The sequence below is a fragment of the Lissotriton vulgaris genome, chromosome 1_1 (genome assembly GCF_964263255.1).
Source record: "Lissotriton vulgaris chromosome 1_1, aLisVul1.2, whole genome shotgun sequence".
Classification (NCBI taxonomy): Eukaryota; Metazoa; Chordata; class Amphibia; order Caudata; family Salamandridae; genus Lissotriton; species Lissotriton vulgaris.
The window spans coordinates 41,818,713-41,837,247 of NC_141685.1; the positions used below are offsets into that span (position 1 = coordinate 41,818,713).

The 18,535-nt window shown below is 44.0% G+C and overlaps 1 long non-coding RNA gene and 1 pseudogene across 1 annotated transcript; both read left to right on the forward strand.

Annotated features, from left to right (window-relative positions):
• The first annotated feature begins 3,262 nt into the window (after nt 1-3,262).
• On the forward strand, nt 3,263-14,424 carry LOC147737123 (uncharacterized). Its single transcript, XR_015299300.1, has 3 exons — nt 3,263-3,296; nt 6,443-6,560; nt 13,689-14,424. It is a non-coding gene; the product is annotated as an uncharacterized LOC147737123 (long non-coding RNA).
• A 171-nt stretch (nt 14,425-14,595) lies between these two features.
• On the forward strand, nt 14,596-17,290 carry LOC147737124 (uncharacterized; annotated as a pseudogene).
• Nucleotides 17,291-18,535: the final 1,245 nt, after the last annotated feature.

The following is an 18,535-nucleotide window of genomic DNA, read 5'->3' on the forward strand; positions in this document are numbered from 1 at the left end:
GATCATACTCCTCCCACGGCTTGATCTGACGCATCGGTCTCGACATAGAAGGGTTCAGTAGGGTCAGCATGTAACAGAACTGCCGCTGTGGTGAAATCCTTTTTTAGGGACTGAAAGGCTTCCTCCGTTTCCTTAGTCCATTCGAACTTGATTCCCTTTCTCAGTAGCTTAGTAAGAGGAAGGATCTTCCTGGAGAATTCATTAATAAATCTTCGATAAAAATTGGCAAATCCAATGAAGCTTTGGACTTCTCTTACGCTCGTTGGGGATTTCCAGTCTGTAACCGCTTCTACTTTGCGCTGATCCATCAAGATTCCAGTTGGTGAAATAACGAAGCCCAAAAATTCCACTTGCGAGACATCAAAGGCACATTTCTCCAGCTTTACAAACAACTGATTCTCTTGCAGCTTTCTCAAAACTCCTTTCACCTGCTCATGATGTTTTGTCACATCGGATGAGTATACTAAGATGTCGTCGATATATACAATTGCACATTGATCGATAAATTCTTTCTAGACATCGTTAATGAAGTGCTGAAAGGCAGCGGGCGCATTGCACAATCCATAGGGCATAACCTGATATTCAAAAAGCCCAAATCTAGTCCGGAATGCCGTCTTCCACTCATCTCCCTCTCGCATCCGAACTAGATGGTAGGCACCCCTCAGATCCAATTTTGTGTAGACTTGAGCTCCCTTTACTTGATCCAGGAGTACTGAAATCAATGGTAGGGGATACCTGTTCTTCTTGGTGATTTTATTTATTGCCCTATAGTCGATACACAAGCGTAAATCCCCTTCTTTCTTTGGCACGAAAAACAATGGAGACGAGACCGGGGACTGAGAGCGTCGGATAAACCCATTGGCCAGATATTTTTCCAAATACTCCTTCAAATGATGATTCTCTTTTTCCGTCAAAGCGTAAACCCGACTACAAGGTAGTTTCGAACCTGGTTCCAGCTCAATCTTACAGTCATAGATCCGGTGAGGAGGTAATTGTCCCGCCTCAACTTCATTAAACACCTCCACGAACTCCTTATATTCTTCTGGTATTTCTTGGTTGTTTATCACGCACATGGAATGCTCTGTTGTACATAAGGACAAGGCCAGATTGCTCTTTATGATTCTTTCTTCAGTTCCAAAACAATTTTCTCGACAATAACCGGACTCCATAGTCACTGTCCTAGAGCTCCAGTCGATGGTAGGAATATGCTCTGTAAGCTACGGAAGACCTAGAATTAACTGAAACTGGGGAGCATCAATTAAGTTAAACTGAATCTCTTCCTTATGTCCATCTGTCAAAGTCAGTTGAATTACTTCGGTATGGCTCACAATAGGTCCCGAAGACAGGTTTGTTCCGTCTACAGCCCGGACAGGCTCACTCTTTATCTTCTTGATGGCTTGAATGCCCACCTTAGTTGCAAATCTCAAATCGCAAAAATTTCCCGTGGCTCCGGAATCTATCATGACTGTCACATCCGTCAGAATCGTCTGCCTGAACCTCACTTCCATGGACAGGTTCAGATGTGGAGCCGCCGATTACAAGGTGTTCGCTACCAAGTGTTCTTGTGGAGTCTTCTCAGAGGTCGCACCCACCCGCTCCCCTCCATCCACGGGTGGTGCTGCTAGTTTTCCTTCGGCTTGTAGGTATTCTTGGGTTTCTTCGGACAGATTCTAACAAAGTGTCCACTTGCTCCGCAGTACAAACACAAATTGCTCGCCCTCCTCTTGTCTTTCTCTTCTTTAGATAGGGGACCTCGTATTGTTCCAATCTGCATTGGTTCCGTACCAAGTTGTTGATCTGAACTCCTGGTACCTTCAGATCGAACTCTATCAAACCTTGGTGCGATGGGTCTAAAATCTTTTTTCTTCTCACCTCTTCTTTCTCCCTGGCGAAAATCGATTTCTAAAACCAAATCTATCAAGGCTGATATTTCGGTGGGTCAATTGGGAATTTGAGCTAAGGTATCTTTCAGTTCATCTTTTAACCCACGATAAAACACTGCTGCCCTCTTGCTCTCTGGCCAATCAGTTTCCACCACCAACTTGTTGAACTGGGCTAAATACGCTATTAGGTCCCGATTCCCTTGTCGCAGGTCGAGTAACTCATTATCCACCACTTGAGATATCCGTCGTCTATCGAATATCCGAAGAAATTCTTGTTTGAATGCCTCAAAGTTCCTTAACAAAGGATTGTTCCGAGTGACCAAAGGCATAGACCAAGAATCTGCGTCCCCGCTCAGATATGAGAGTATGAAAGCCACTCTGGACTGCGCATCTGGGAATATCGCAGGGCGACACATAAAGTGTAACAAGCATTGGGAGAGAAATATCTGCGTCTTCTGGGGATCCCCGTTAAATCTTTCTGGGGCTGCTAGTGGTATGACTGGGGAAAGAGAGTGAATAACTTGTGTAGTAGATCTATTAGTGATCTCTAGTGTGGGATTCATCGCTTCTCTATCTAAACTACTGGGGTGTCTTAACCTTATTGCTAAGTCGGCAGTCTCCTTCCTGGCACTAATTACTTCTTGCCTAAGGTTGTGATTCTCTTCCCTGACTGCTCCTAATTCTTTTTGTATTGCATCCAATATAGTTCCTAAAGATTGCAGATCAATTCCCTCCGCCATCTCTGTTCGGGTGCGAAGGAAACTTGGGCACTTCACTCTGTCAGAACTCGAAAACTTATATCAAGGCTTACCAAATCTTGCACAGGAACAGAGATGCTAGACCCCTAATCCCTCTTGGCAATGCTAGGAGGTCTATTAACAGAACCTCCAAATCATTACCTTAAGGGACGGGGGAATTGGATAAAATAATAAACAGAGAAGAGACTGGTCCAGAATAGGCTCCTTCCGTCTGCTACCTGCAGTTTCACCCTTTTTCTGTTGGCGTAATGGAACCCGAAAATTAATGTATAATTAAACTATACATTCCTACTTGTTCCTATCTCTAACTCTATTAAGAATGTGTACACTTATGTATCTTACCCACCCTTTTTAGGTTGGACCCTTGCCACTCTTCTTTTATTTTTTGATTTAGTGCTATCCTCCTTCTCTGGTTAGTCGTCTCTGGTTGAAAATAATAATGACTGTTATCATACCTTTTAATTCTTCCTTACGCTATTCAATTAATCTATTGTACAATAAGTGCACTTACTTCACTAACTAGTAGAAGGTTCTTTTAAATGGGTTCTGTTGTCAATCTTTTTCTCTTGTGAATACTAAATATCTGCGACCGTTTCTAATTATGTTCTTTTCTGTTTTGCAGGGTTAAAGGTTGTCTCCAGTTTTCCAGTCACTGGTAAGTCTTACTTTTATATACATTGTTATTTTCTGAATACATTGTCTCTTGTAGTGCTTATCTTAATTTCCTTATTTTACTGCACAGTTCAGTCTCTCAAATTGACTCCTCACTCAGTATTGTGCTCTAACTCTCTTGCCTCAAAAAACGTCTTTTATTTCATTTGCATTTTCAACAAGCAGAGTTTTACTTAGCTCTGGAATGACTTCTTTTCTTCAAGCTGCACGAAGTCTTTCACTACTGAGATTTTCTTGCTCAAACTCCTCAGCGTCACCGAAGAACTCTCACTCTGTGGAAAGCGTCGGCTTTTCAGTTTCCGACACGAACTTCAAAAGGAAAAGCCGCCGCTTCTGTAAATGCAGAAAAAGACAAGCCGGTCTTCACTTTCATCTCATACCCGACTCCGGCTGCCTTAAACTTATTTCTAGGATTACTCAAGGACACTTCTCTCAGGAAAAGGGGAAAAAGGTAACTGGAACTCTAAGGAACACGTCCTCTACAGCTAGGGGCTTTAGTGAAGTGCGCAATCTGCCGGGCGCTCGCGCTTCACTTAGCCTTCAGCACAGCTGTGCATTAGAAGACTAGAGCACCTATTTGCACAGCGCTTCGGGCGCTGTGGGGGCCATCTTAAGTCTCCATCTCTGCACTAACGCTGCCCAAGAGCAAGCGTGTACAGGGGCATGGCACATGTTAGCACTCGTAGTGCTACATATAGTGCGAGCTGGAATTAGGGTTCTGACACATACCCAACCGCACATCCACACACACACCGCACCCACACACACAACCACACACAATCACAACCACACATACAACCACACACACAACCACACACATAACCACACACACAACCACACACAACCACACACACACAACCACACACGCAAGCACGAACACAAACACACACACAACCACACACACACACAACCACAACACCCACAACCACATGCACACAACCACACACACAACCACAACCACACACACACAAACACCGCACCCAACCACACAAAACCACACACAACCACACAGAAACACACACACAACCACACACACAACCACATATACAACCACACACACACAACCAGACTTCCACACAAGCACACACACAACCACTCATACAACCACACATACAACCACACATACAGCCACACACACAACAACAAACAGCCACAATCACACAACCACTCAACCACACACACACAACCACACACGCACACAACCACACACACACACACACAACCACACACAACCACAAACACAACCACACACACAACCACACCAAGCACTGGCATAGCCAATAGGTCTCGCCTTTGGGACCTTATAGTGTTTAGCCATGCAACAGTTGATGTGGTTGCACCAAGGAAATTGTGCTACATAACTAAATACTTAGAAGGTCCCAAAAGCGAGACCTATTGGCTATGCCAATGCTTGTTCTTGTAGGCTGTTACCTTTGGTTTAAAGGGAAAGATGTTGTAGTGTGTGACCTTAATGCTGCAGTTTGCATTTCATTACCATCATTTGCTTACCCTGGAGAATCGCCAGGGTGCAGGAGGGTTGCTGTTCCAGAGTTCTTTCCTCAGCTTCTGGGCAGTTGTCGCTCTGTGGCGATCTGTGGTCCTGTTTCTCTTCTCTTCTTGTAGTAGCTCCGATCAGAGCATTTTCCATCCGCCAACAATAATAACCAGCACACAACACAGTCTGTGATGGCTACGTATGTCTGCTCGGCGCAGTTAGAGCGTGGATAAAGTTCTCCGGATCTAACAGGCTTTGACTGTAACCTAAGGGCTTAAGATGAAATGTAGAGCTTACCTCCTTCCCGAGTGGCTCCAGACTGCTGTGTGCAGACCCTATAGCTGGCAGCACCCTGGAGTATGTATGTATAAATCAGATTATGTTGGAAGTGACCTGCGATGTAGTGGCAGGCAGCACCCTGCCAACAAGTAGGATTTCTCATAGTATTTTATTTCCTGGTGTATTAATGGAGATTGTCTTTTAACTGGCAGAAGAACAACACTGACCATACATTTTCCTGGGTTTGTCTTTAAAATGACGTACACATTAGGAATGGCATTTCGTTCTGCTGCAATAATAACACAAGTTATCTTGCACTCTGCTGTGATGTTGCATAGGTTGTTGGCTGCAATGCATTCCATGTTTCATTCAAACATGCTTTCTACAGGGCACATATATGATTTGCTGCTGTAGAGAAATAATGCTCCTGTGTACTGTGGCAGACTCAGAAATATTGAAAAACTTCATGTTTTCTCTTTCAGCACTTCATGTAAAATCTTTCACTTTTTGACTCCTACATTTAGCAGAAACTTAACTTAGTACCATTAAAATAGTTGTGATGGGGAACATCCATGTGGGGTTAGGACTGCCTCGACCAGAGAGCATGCTGACTTGGAGGAGTATGGAGTTGACCACCTTGCCTGGTCTGGTGTGGAACCAAGCCAGCGATGCTTTGCTGCAGGCTCATTTGCCCAGATAGCTGGTCAACAGCTTGAGGAGGAGGAGGTGAAGAGCTGGCTAAGTGTGCCATGAGGCTGGCATTTCAGTACATCCCAGAGAAGTGAGCTTTGAGTCGATGTAGTGTTTCTCTCATACCACATGCAATTCATCCTCTCTAAAGCCTCAAGAATTCCTGGGTGTGAAGGGCGGCTGATTGATAGTTTTCCAGAAACCCATGTTCTTGATTGTTCATGTTTGTCAGTAGTTAATTAAACACGTCCAGGGTTTTATCTCTTCAGTTGGCTCAAGCTGCAATAAAGGTTTCTTTGTCATTGCAAAAAAATATGAACGGCTGACGAGCCTCTATCTGTCAAAGAATGGAAGGGCTGAGGAACTGTCATTCATCTCACTGCTAAGCAGATCAGTGTCATGCTTCACCCTCACTCAGGCCTCTGATTTTAACTAACATCGCTTAGAACACTGGGACCTTAGAGACCATCCTTTTAATGAGAAAAACAAAACTACAAGTCCCATAAGCAATAGTGATGGAAGGTGTCACGCATGACCTGGGGCAACATCGATTCAGCACATCCAGTTCCATTTTTTAAGTTTTTGACATAATATTGAATTTATAACATTTGTTTTTTGTGGTCATGAGTCACCAGAATACTAAAAATTTGTCTTTTATTTTCTAGGTCAATTAAGGAATGGTCACCAGCTTGGAAGCTCCGTTAATTCTTCAGTATTTTTCATTGATCTCCACATGTGGCTGTATTGGGTCTGCCCCTGCATCGTTCCAGATAACTCGCACAGGTAAGGACACCTTGTAGAACCATCATGCTAACCCCATACTCGTCTGCAAGAAGTGCGCTCTGAGGCAGGTATCCGATCATTTTTGTGAAACAAGCAAGCAACAATATCTGCTATGTACATTTGTTAAAATAAAACAGTCAAATCACAGTATACTGTTCCGGAGGTTAGGTCCCAGAGACATTATCTGTAACTGAACGCAGACACCCTAGGAAGCATGTGCTTTTAAGACAAGTAGCGTTCACTCACCGACATCATTGGATTACACTCCTCACCAGGCCGGCGCTACAATAACTGGCGGGCACCACCAGAGGGCACTTTTTCAGAGATCTTTTATTAAGTATGCCGGATAAGCATAGTAGGACAGAGGATGGTGTGTATAAGATGTGAGATTGGTGAAAGTCTCAATATAAGATCAACTATCGACCAGTTGCAGCAATATAGTTAATGTGATCATCCTGGTCCATGTTGATATTAAAAACAGTGGCAGAGAAATTGAGGAACTAATGGCCCCTATCACTGTGTGAAAGTATCGATCACCTATGGACCTGCTGGTAAGCTGGGGTCTATACTTCAGGCCAACTTTTTTCATGCCTTGTGTAGTCATGGAGAAATCTGTTGGCATTTCATCAGGACCAAATATGGGAAAATGGGTAAATGTGACCTAATCTTCTCCAACGTGTGAGGAGCTCTGTAACTCAAAGCCCTGCACCGTGCATAGGTGATAAGGTGCCTATTAACATCTTACTACCACTGGTGAGCACTCTCTAACAGAGTGCACTAGTTACGGTAACCCTCCTAAAATTCAGGACATACTGACTTATCCAATAGCGAGGACGCCGCATCAGAGGGCAACTGGTTTGAAAAGCACATGCTTCCTAGGGTGCTCAGTTAGAGATAATGTCTGTGGGACTGAACCTCCAGAACAGTATACTGTGAGTTGATTTATATGAAGAATGTGTATACTGGACTGTTATTTTCCTCATCATCTCTTATGATATGTAAAATAAAACACAACACACCGGGAGGCCAACAAATCTATCATACATTTAATGCAAAAATAGCAAAAGGCCAAGCAAACTAACATGTGACAATTGTCTTTGCAATAGACGAGAGCATCCACCCTAAAGCAAGTTGGAGTATATAACGCTAATGCTCCCCATGTATTTTTATACACTTTTCTCCTAATACAAGTCAATGAAACATGAACACGTGATAGAAACTGTTACTGAAACAACACTAATGAGTAGGAGGCAGGATCTTCTTTCGAGAGGAATGTGAGGAGTCCGTGAGGTGCAGATAAAAGATACAGAGAACAGCTGCAGAATTCACTGTTTCTGGAAATAACACTTCTGTTTGTCAATATTCAATTTACTACAAGCTGCAGGAAAGTGTGCAGATGGACATCACTAAATAAAATGGTTCTCGGCCCTAATAGAATCATATAACTTTGCAGGCATATTAAGGCGAATAGACACATCAAATTATATAAGAATATTGTAATTTGGTAATGTAATATATCAATGCACGTTGTGGCATTCATGTGTAACCAATTTTCGGTATTAAAGAAACCAGTATATCCAGTTATGCTTTCTCAATTCCTTCTTCCTAGAGGCCACCACTGCTGCTATCCAGCTGTATTCAGCAGTGCCTCCTGTGACCTGGAATCCTGCATTTAATACCAAAGGTCGTCAATGCTTCTAGCCAGCTATGGTTACAGGTGACACTCACACCCGACTCCCCTGCACCTGTTATTCTTAGAGCCTGCTCCAGTCAGTAGTGGCCCCTTGGACTTGTATGTAAGCCTACTAGCCAGCTCCTGTTAGTACTGGCCCCTGAGACCTGTTATCATTCTAGCCAACTTGAGTCATTAGTAGCACCTTGGGACTAGTGATCATACTAACCAGCTTCAGTCAGTATTGGCCCCCTGAGATCTATTATCCTGCTTAGTAACTCCAGTCAGTAGTGACCCCTACCTTAAATCCTACAAATATTCAAAACCAGAGGTCAACTCTACTGCCAACCAGTTCCAGTCAATATTGACATGTATTGTTACCCTGTTTGTAATGAATACCAGAGGCCAGCGTTGTTGCTAGCCAACTCAGTCACCAGTGCCCGTCACATATTATCCTCAATAGGATCAATGCCCAAGGCCTGTGCAGCTGCTAACCTGCTCTAGTCAGTAGTGACCTCCCAGACCTGTTATTCTGCATATAATCAGCAAGGCTTCGGCCATAATAACACTCACCTCACATCCTTATGGTATATTAGCAATGTAATTTATTTACATCATACGGTAGGTGCTGCACTATATCACACGATCCCAAAAACAAAGAAATTCAAAATTTGCCTAACCGTTCAGCACGCCACTTTGTCAAAAATGACCAAATCACACCAAGCACTATAGCCTGCCACATCACATGGCACACTCAGCCACAACATGACCAGATACCACGGCAGGGATTTGGGGCCATTAATCCTCTGTTTGAGGCATGTGTGCTGTAGATGCACATGCTTTGCATACTCCTGCCATCTTGTGTTGGGTCCGGACGTTTGCAAGTTATTTCATTATTACCCTTAGATTTATATTCCGGCGTAAAAATTACCTGCTCCACTTAACAAATCTCTATTCATTTCATCCCCTCTGATACTCTCACTCTTTGCTCTATTTGTTTCCAATTGTGATGGCTTATTTTCCACCTGTTTATTACTTTCCTCCACTTGCAGCATTTCTAAGGACTGAATTTTCCCATTCTCTATCATTTTTATACTATCAGCTTGATTGTTTAGGCATTTATTTTTCATAACTGCTTGTACCTCCGATAGATCCTTATTAAATAGAGGGTAGAAGGGTTTTGTTGGAGACATTTGTTTACCCTCACCTTCACAATATGATATTTGGTCATGGTTGTTTCCAGTGTTCAATCTCACTATATCTGATGCATTTGTATTTTTTAGGTTTTGCCTGGCGTCCGCTGCACAGCAGCGTTCGCGCAGGCGAAATCTTATGTTACAACAGTACGGCTGTTGTCCCTCCTCTCTCTTCCATTGGCTAGCCTCATAAATGGAGGCTAGCCATTGGAAGAGAGATCTGCCCGTCATTGTCGGAGCAGATTTGTGGGCGTTCCCGAGATTTTTTCCCTCTCTGCCCCTTTGTGAACGTCATTCCGGCCAAAAACGCCCCCGAATACAAACATTTCACTCCCTTGCGGCTGCAATTTTGCTGGTCGAGCAGCGTCTTAACAGGACATGAGGTAAGCCTCTGCCCCCCCTGTTTGTGCCGTTCTTTTATCTGCTCTTATTTAATTCCTACTAATCTTTCATTCACCTCTTCATTGCCGATACCCGTCCCATCTGCTATGTGTCTCACTCGATCTCTGCTCTCAGGCCTCATCTGCCCCCGTCTCCCTTTGTTTTTGTTGACTCTCGCTTTCCTTCTGTCTCGGCTCTGTCTCTTCCCCTGGCCTTCCCTGTCTCCGCTCTCAGCACTCCTCCATCCCTGTTGTCCGTCTCCTCTCTCTCTGTGCTCCCAGCCTCCCTCTCCCCTGGCCCTGCTCTCCTCTCTACTGCCCAGCACCCTCCTCCCACTCTCTGTTATGGAGACGGTAAACGTGCCATTTGACCTATAACTCCGCACAAGGCTAATCTACTGACAGCCCCACGGGATGCTCGAGCCAGCGCTTGAAGTTTGCTAACCTAGTTTTAAATTTTGCTTTACAGTTTGTTGGCAAGCTTGTGCTTTTATTTGCGTGCAGATTAGCAAGCAAGCTGGGTGTGCCCTTACCGTTTTAACACCCAAGTACACAAAATTTGAAAATGAGGCCAATATATTCTGCTGCTTTTGTCAGAAACAACTAAGTGTTTAATTTAGAATTGCTGCAGTAACAGGGTCCCTTCTGAAGCAGTCTTTTCATTCATTAGCAACGGGTTCTGCAGTAGACAGTATTCTGTTTTGCTGCTCTCTTCACTCAGCTGTGACACTACCTATTAGCGTGCCGTTCGGATCACTCACTGAGCTGAATTTCATTTCTTGAAAGGCAGCATGACACGAGTTTGAGTCCCCTGGCAAACTCAGCTTCCCCCTCTCCCGTAGGTCTGTAAATTCAGCGCCATAATAACTGTGACAAGCTGTTACTTACAGTGCATGAAAAATTAGCGCTTTGTAAAATACAATGTTGCGTGTGTGAGGAAATGCCCCTCCCGTGCCGGTGACACCCGCCAAAGGCAGATGAGTTGACCGGTATGATTTCAACCTGTGTCTCTTTCCCCTCTTTCATATCTCTCATCTTCCATTATTTTTTCCTTTTTTTTTTTTACTTAATTCCTACTAATCTTTAATTCACCTCTTCATTGCCTATACCCGTCCCATCTGCTCTGTGTCTCTCTCGATCTATGCTCTCAGGCCTCATCTGCCCCGTCTCCCTTTGTTTTTTTTGACTCTCACTTTCCTTCTGTCTCGGCTCTGTCTCTTCCCCTGGCCTCCCCCTCAGTGCTCCTCTGTCCCTGCTGTCCGTCTCCTCTCTCTCTCTGCTCCTAGCCTCCCTCTCCCCTGGCCCTCCTCTCCTCGCTACTGCCCAGCACCTTCCTCCCACTCTTTATTATGGAGACGGTAAACGTGCCATTTGACCTATAACTCCGCACAAGGCTAATCTACCGACGGCCCCACGGGATGCTCGAGCCAGCGCTTGAAGTCTGCTAACCTAGTTTTCAATTTTGCTTTACAGTTTGTTGGCAAGCTTGTGCTTTTATTTGCGTTCAGATTAGCAAGCAAGCTGGGTGTGCCCTTACCGTTTTAACGCTTCCCTCCACTCTTCTGCTCAGCTCTGTTCTGCTCAATGATTGGTGTATACGTAAAATCAGGCAGCAGATCCCTGAGTTCTGAGGAATGATTGAAGCGTGCAATGTCGTACCATAGATGCGTCCATTCCTCATCGGAAATAAAATGGTGAATTAAGTCTTCCCACTTAAACATATACCGGGGGTGTAGGGAAAGCACTGTTTTAAGGAGGAAGCTATAGATAAATGAGATCACCCCTTTCATGTTAGCAGTCTTGGTGGAAAGGCCTCAAATTGTGTGAGAGGTCGAGGAGCAGCCTTCCGTATCTGAGGTGTGAGGGCCCAGGGTATCAATTGGATATACTGATATCTTTCCGTGTTCTTCCATTCAAAGTCCCTTTGACATTGATCAAAAGTAAGGGGATCAAAATTGTGGAACAAATGTATTATAGCTAAGCAGCCTCCCCTTCTCCAGGCATCAAAGGGTCCCTCATGCTGGGCCGGGGAGAAAGCTGGATTGAAATAGATTGGAGTGAATGGGGATGGAAAAGAAGTCCACCTGTCGTCGCCCGAAATTGAGTCCCATACTTTAAGAGTGGTGCGTGTGGGGCAGCTAAGGTCACCTTGGCAGCCGCCTGGAAGAGAAGGGAAGCTCCAGCTATTTCCCTATGGCACTCTCGTCTTTGGAGACTGCTTAGCCTAGAACGTATGGCTGATATTTTCAGGGATAATTATAAGAATTTCGAATTTAAATGGGGCCCCCTGGTCTCCATCCTCTCCCAGGGCCGTCCGTCTGCGGTGTGTCCCTCCACCATCAGAGCCCGCCATCTCTTCCAGTTTTGATCACAATCCCAGTGTCGATCAACCTCTCGTTAGTATGAACACACAGCCACCACGGGTGGGGGTGGATTTTTTTTGTGGTTTTTTTCTTTGTTCCTTGTTAGATTCATAATTACTTATCCCATGTTAGGATGAGTTTGTCCACGCTTTTTGGGTATTCCGCATACAACACCTCGGTGGAGCAACCTGGAGAAATTACCGTTACAGAAGGCTGTTAAGTTTCTTTAGACCTATCTGCTGGCTTAGCAAAGTTGCATGATTTTCTTCTTTTTTTTCTTTTTTATCTCTCTGTCTCAGCTCTGGGGCACTTAGAAGCTGTATCTTTCATTTGGCTGATGTAGTAAGAGGAGGAGCTGGTTTATATTGATCAATGCACTTTGTCCACCTGTTATAATTCTGTTGAGGCTTTCTGATCCCCTGCGTGGGACCAAGTGAGGATGTAATTTTTGCCTGTGGAATTAATGAACACATTTTTGACATAAATCAGGTGGCAGGCCAAGGCTCCTCTGTGCCTTGCAGCAGCTGCCACACGAGCAGCAACACAAGCGCCTTAGCACCGCGGTGCCGGCAGCGTCCGTTTCTGCCCCCAAAGCAGATTTGTAGAACTTAAAGCGCCCGTATAATAGGACGCGGGTGAAGCAGGAACCGGTCACAAAACAAACCCTGGCAGTCGTCCCAGGCTCTGCTCCGCTTGCTCGTCAACTCCTCCTCGGCTCTACCCCTCGGCTCTAATCGATACGCTCTGCACTCAACGCCGAATCACAGGCCGACAACAACTGTGAACACCAGCAGAGGGAAGAATTGTGTGTTTCCCCCAATTAGTGAAAAAAAACGGCATAAGTCTTGGCTGCTTCTGCTGCACCCAGAGTCTTGTGCGTCTTTTCAGTCAAATTTTTCAGTCTGGAAAAAGATTGTGTCCTGGTTTTCTGCACCCAGTAAATCCAGGTGCAGGAAAACCTAACAACTGATAATCAAGTGGAATAAAATGAACAAATGAAAGCACGCCTTAATTTCATTGCCCTTGATTCATACTCTGGACCATAGTTGAGGGATTGGTCTAGGCATAGTCCTCGCAGCACACAATAGGTTTGCTTGAGGCAGAGCCCAAAACTCAAAAGTCAGGAAACCAGATACAAGTAGGTGGTAACTCAGGGCAGGGGAAAACGCCTGTTGTCCGTGGAGGAGTCATTCCCTTCCCAGAAATCTGCATTACAAATTAATTAATAGAATATATTTTTTTAATATCTGTTTGGTGCCAGTCCATATGACTTTCATATCTGCCTTTGGGATTCTATGTTGCAACTCCATAGGGTACATGTATCCTTTGTGAGCTTAATAAAATGTTGAAAATTCTACAAATCCTCACTCCTACATCCAATTACTCTCATGCTACCATTCTACACTCTGCTCTGTCTGAAAAACAGCTCAGCATTTTCAAAATTCTGCATTGATTTGGCTTGTAAATTATATTTTTGGAAATGCACATGTATTAACTATTTCATTTTAATACTATAGGTGATTGAAATTACGGACGAAGAAAGCAAGATTTGAATGTCAGTGCCAGAAGAAGGATTATTTTGAAAAACTGAAGGACATCCAGCATTCTACGTTTAAACAATTTCCAAAAATCTAAGTGTGGCGAGGAAAGTACTATACCTGTAAGTGAAGTCTCTAATTTTGCATTTCATTAACCCAGAGCAAAGCCATATCTGTGCACACAGCATCAGAAATAATGTAGAAAGACCGCTTCAGCATCCTCATCTGAAATATTATCAGAAAGACAAATTGCCTCAGCATGACAGAATAACGTTCATCTAAAGCATCATGTAATTCTAGAGAGGAAGCACACACTGCATAAAAAGTTACAACTAAAGGTTTCTTCTGCATACCATCAAAGAAAAGACACTGAAAGAAGACTCCGAAGCTGACACGTTAACAACTAAGAGATTGGAAAATCGCCTTTGTTCAACAACCGTTTTAACCAGTTACGCAAGTTTGAGACTATCTGCCTCTGGATATAACACCTCGACCCACTCTGCTCACTCTTGCGAAAACCTTAAAAATTCACCACTTTATTGTGTTAATGACCATCTCAGTTTGTTTCCTTTTTATTATGTACTGTTCTGTAATTCTATGTAAATCGCCTCAACATTATCTGTTGTGCAGTAGTGATATGTAAAACTGTTAAATATAAAAATGGATTAAAGGAGCACAGTTGCGCTATAGCTAATGTAAATAAATCCTCATCTTCAGAACTACAAACCTTAACCTTACACCAAACATAGAAAGGGTAGAATGAACTGATGTTCTGCGACTAATGATCCACAATAGTACTCTGCACGTTCAAACGCCCTCAGTTACTGCCATTACATCAGTGCAAAAAGGTACTTATCAGTTTAATCATTAAATATCAGACTAACACCTTATTATTGCATTGCTAAGAACCCATACAAATCGATTTGAGAAAAACTTCAGTCACAAATTAAGTTGCTGCCGGAGAGGCTATAACCTAAAGACTATTATCTGCTAGGAAAATTTCAACAGGTGTTACAGGATTGTTCCCGACATTTTTTGCTCAATTCAAGTGTTGAGAAATTTACACACAATTTCTTTTAGAGATGAGTGCTGAACATTATCTAAACAAGCACGACTCTAAAATCGAGGCAAAATAACCGAAGTTGGGGAAAAAAGTTACCTGTGTCAAAAAGATACAGCCATAAATCTTATCTCACAGAATTTGACAGAATGCACACAGGGGTAAACCACTTTCAGTGCAAAGTATGCCAAAAAAGTTTCAGGCGTAAATCTTATCTCACTGAGCATATGAGAATCCACACTGGGGAAAAACCTTTTCAGTGCTCTGAATGTCAGAAAAGGTTTAGTTTCAAACTGAGTCTATATCGACATGCATTAACCCACTCTGTGGAAAAACCTTACCAGTGCGCTGAATGCCAAAAAAGATTCAACCAAAAATCTCATCTCACTGAACATATGAGAATCCACTCTAGTGAAAAACCTTACCAGTGCTCTGAATGCCCAAAAGATTTCAAACTTAAATCACTACTAACGGCACATGTGAGGTTCCACACTGGGGAAAAACCTTATCAGTGCTCTGAATGCCAGAGATGTTTTATTGACAAATGGAGACTCACTAAACATACAAGGACCCACTCTTGGGTAAAACGTTATCGGTGCACTGAATGTGACAAATGTTTCAGTGAAAAAAGCAGTCTCACTCAGCATATAAGAACCCACACTGGGGAAAAACCTTATCAGTGCTCTGAATGTTACAAATGTTTCAGCCAAAAAAGCAGTCTCACTGAGCATATAAGAATCCACACTGGGGAAAAACCTTATCAGTGCTCCGAATGCCAAAAATGTTTCAGCCGTAAATCTTATTACACTGATCATATGAGAATCCACTCTGGGGGCAAACCTTACCAGTGCTCTGAATGCCAGAAACGGTTTTTGTAAGAAACAGAGTCTATCTCGACATGCAATAACCCACTCTGTGGACAAACCTTATCAGTGCCCGGTTTGTCAGAAATGTTTCAAAGAAAAAAGCAGTCTCACTCAGCATACAAGCTACCACTCTAAGACTAAGGAAAAACGTTATCAGTGCTCTGAATGCCAGAAATGCTTCGGTAATCAAAGCACTCTGACTCAGCATACAAGAACCCACACTGGGGAAAAACCTCATCAGTGCACAGAATGCCAGAAATGTTTCATTGACAAAAACAGTCTCACTCGGCATACAATAACCCACACTGGAGAGAAACCATATCAGTGCACGGAATGCCAGAAATGTTTCAATGAAAAACGCGATCTCACAGTGCATATAAGAACCCACACTGGGGAAAAACCTTATCAGTGCTCTGAATGCCAGAAAAGGTTTTGTTACAGACAAAGTCTTTCTCAGCATGCAATGACCCATTCTGTGGAGCAACCTTATCAGTGCTCTGAATGCCAGAAATGTTTCGGTAATCAAAGCACTCTGACTCAGCATATAAGAACCCACACTGGGGAAAAACCTTATCAGTGCTCTGAATGCCAGAAATGTTTCAGTTTAAAAAGTAGTCTCACAAAGCACATAAGCACCCATACTGGGGAAAAACCTTATCAGTGCTCTGAATGCCCAAAACATTTCAACCGTAAATCACTTCTAACTGTACATGTGAGATTCCACACTGGGGAAAAACCTTATCAGTGCTCTGAATGCCAGAGAAGTTTCAGTGACAAAATGAGACTCACTACACATACAAGGACCCACACTTGGGTAAAACGTTATCGGTGCACTGAATGCGACAAATGTTTCAGTGAAAAAAGCTGTCTGACTCAGCACATAAGAACTCACACTGGGGAAAAACCTTATCAGTGCTCTGAATGCCAGAAATGTTTCAGGGGAAAAAGTAGTCTCACACGGCACATAAGAACCCACACTGGGGAAAAACCTTATCAGTGCTCTGAATGTCCAAAAGATTTCAAACTAAAATCACTTCTAACTGCACATGTGAGATTTCACACTGGGGAGAACCCTTATCAGTGCTCTGAATGCCACAAATGTTTCATCCATAAAAGCCATCTCACTCAGCATATAAGAATCCACACTGGGGAAAAACCTAATCAGTGCTCTGAATGCCTGAAATGTTTCAGTGAAAAAAGTAGTCTCACACGGCACATAAGAACCCACACTGGGGAAAAACCTTATCAGTGCTCTGAATGCCCAAAAGATTTCAAACTAAAATCACTTCTAACTGCACATGTGAGATTTCACACTGGGGAAAAACCTTATCAGTGCTCCGAATGCCAAAAATGTTTCAGCCAAAAATCTCATCTCACTGAACATGTGAGAATCCACACTGGTGAATAAAATTATCAGTGCTCTAAATGTCAGAAAAGATTCAGAGGTAGAGATGGTTACAAGTGCCATAAGAAAACACACTGTAGGAAGGTGGATATCTGACTATGGTTACCCCCAACTTTTTGCCTAGTGTTTAGCTGGTTTTCGACTTAGTTGGCCTGGGATCCTGCTATTCAGGGCCCCAGGCTATCGGCTCTCTCCTTAAAATGGACTCCATGTACCTTAGGTACATACACAATTGGATATTGGTTCACCTTATGAGTCCCTGTATAGTGTACCCTAGGTACTCCGGGCATAGGTGCAACCAAGGCCTACCAGGGGCTGCAGCATGTTTTATGCCACCCCTGGCTGGCCACCCAAATAGACACAACTGGCTGATCACTCAGCTGGGGCAAGGTCGTGTAATTACCCCTTGCTTAGGTGTAGTATTCCTATACCTACATACATATAGATACATAGTAACCTATAAGTCACTCCTATGGCAGGCCTTAACAATCCTGAAGGCAGAGTGCTTGGTTATATGTGAGATGGTGCTCTAGCATGAGCTGAGCCTGTCTGCAGCGTTCGGAACTACTTCCTTATAGCTGTTCTATGATATTGCCATACTATATACTCTTAAGTGCATTATAATCCTCGAGGTTAATGCTAACTTTGGTCTGGCTTTATCGAAACATGTCGTGTAAGGTGTCATACGCTTTGGAATACTACCCCCTCGCCAATTCTGGAGACGGGGGTAGCATTCCACTCTTCTAGACAGAGAAGACATGTTAGTTCTGACGATCACGGTTAAAGTTAACCAGAGCCCCGGCGTTACAAAATGAACGCTGCTGCCCCAGACACAAGTCTGGCCTCCTGCTGCTGGGAGTCCTTCCAGCTAGGGATGCCTGGACAATAAGTTTACTGCCTGGAGAGGTGCGAGCGCCGCCCCATACAGGAGTTTGTGTATTAGGACAGGGAGGGTTGAAAAGAAACACACTGTCTGGAGCACTCTAGGTGCTCCATGCATACCCCAGTTCAAACCGGTTGCTGGGGCAAGCCTGCCCCAGCTCTGGCGCGAAACTGGAGAAAGGAAAGGGTGGTTAACCACCCCCCTTCCTGGTCCCACCAATAGGAGGGACCTAGTAGGTAAACCAGCCCACTTTAGTTGTATAAAGATAGGAGCTGACCCAGGAGACTTTGGATTAATCCTGGAATCGAACTGAAGAAGAAACTCTGGACCCTTCGACATTCACCTGAGCTGAAGACTGAAGAATCTCCCTTGTGGCCAAGGAGTGACCACCCTGGGCAACCAGGCACCATCCAGCAACTTGAAGGCTTGCTTTGCCCCCGTTCCCGCCGGAACCCGAGCGCAGCGCCTGACAAGATCCTGACTCCCTGAGCCCTCTGACCCCACTGCACGACTCCAGCACAGCTGAGCACTGTGGACGGCGTTAGACCTTGTGGACCGGACATCTTGAAAAGTCCTTCTTCTTGCTACCAGCGCAGCTCCTGAGGCATCCTC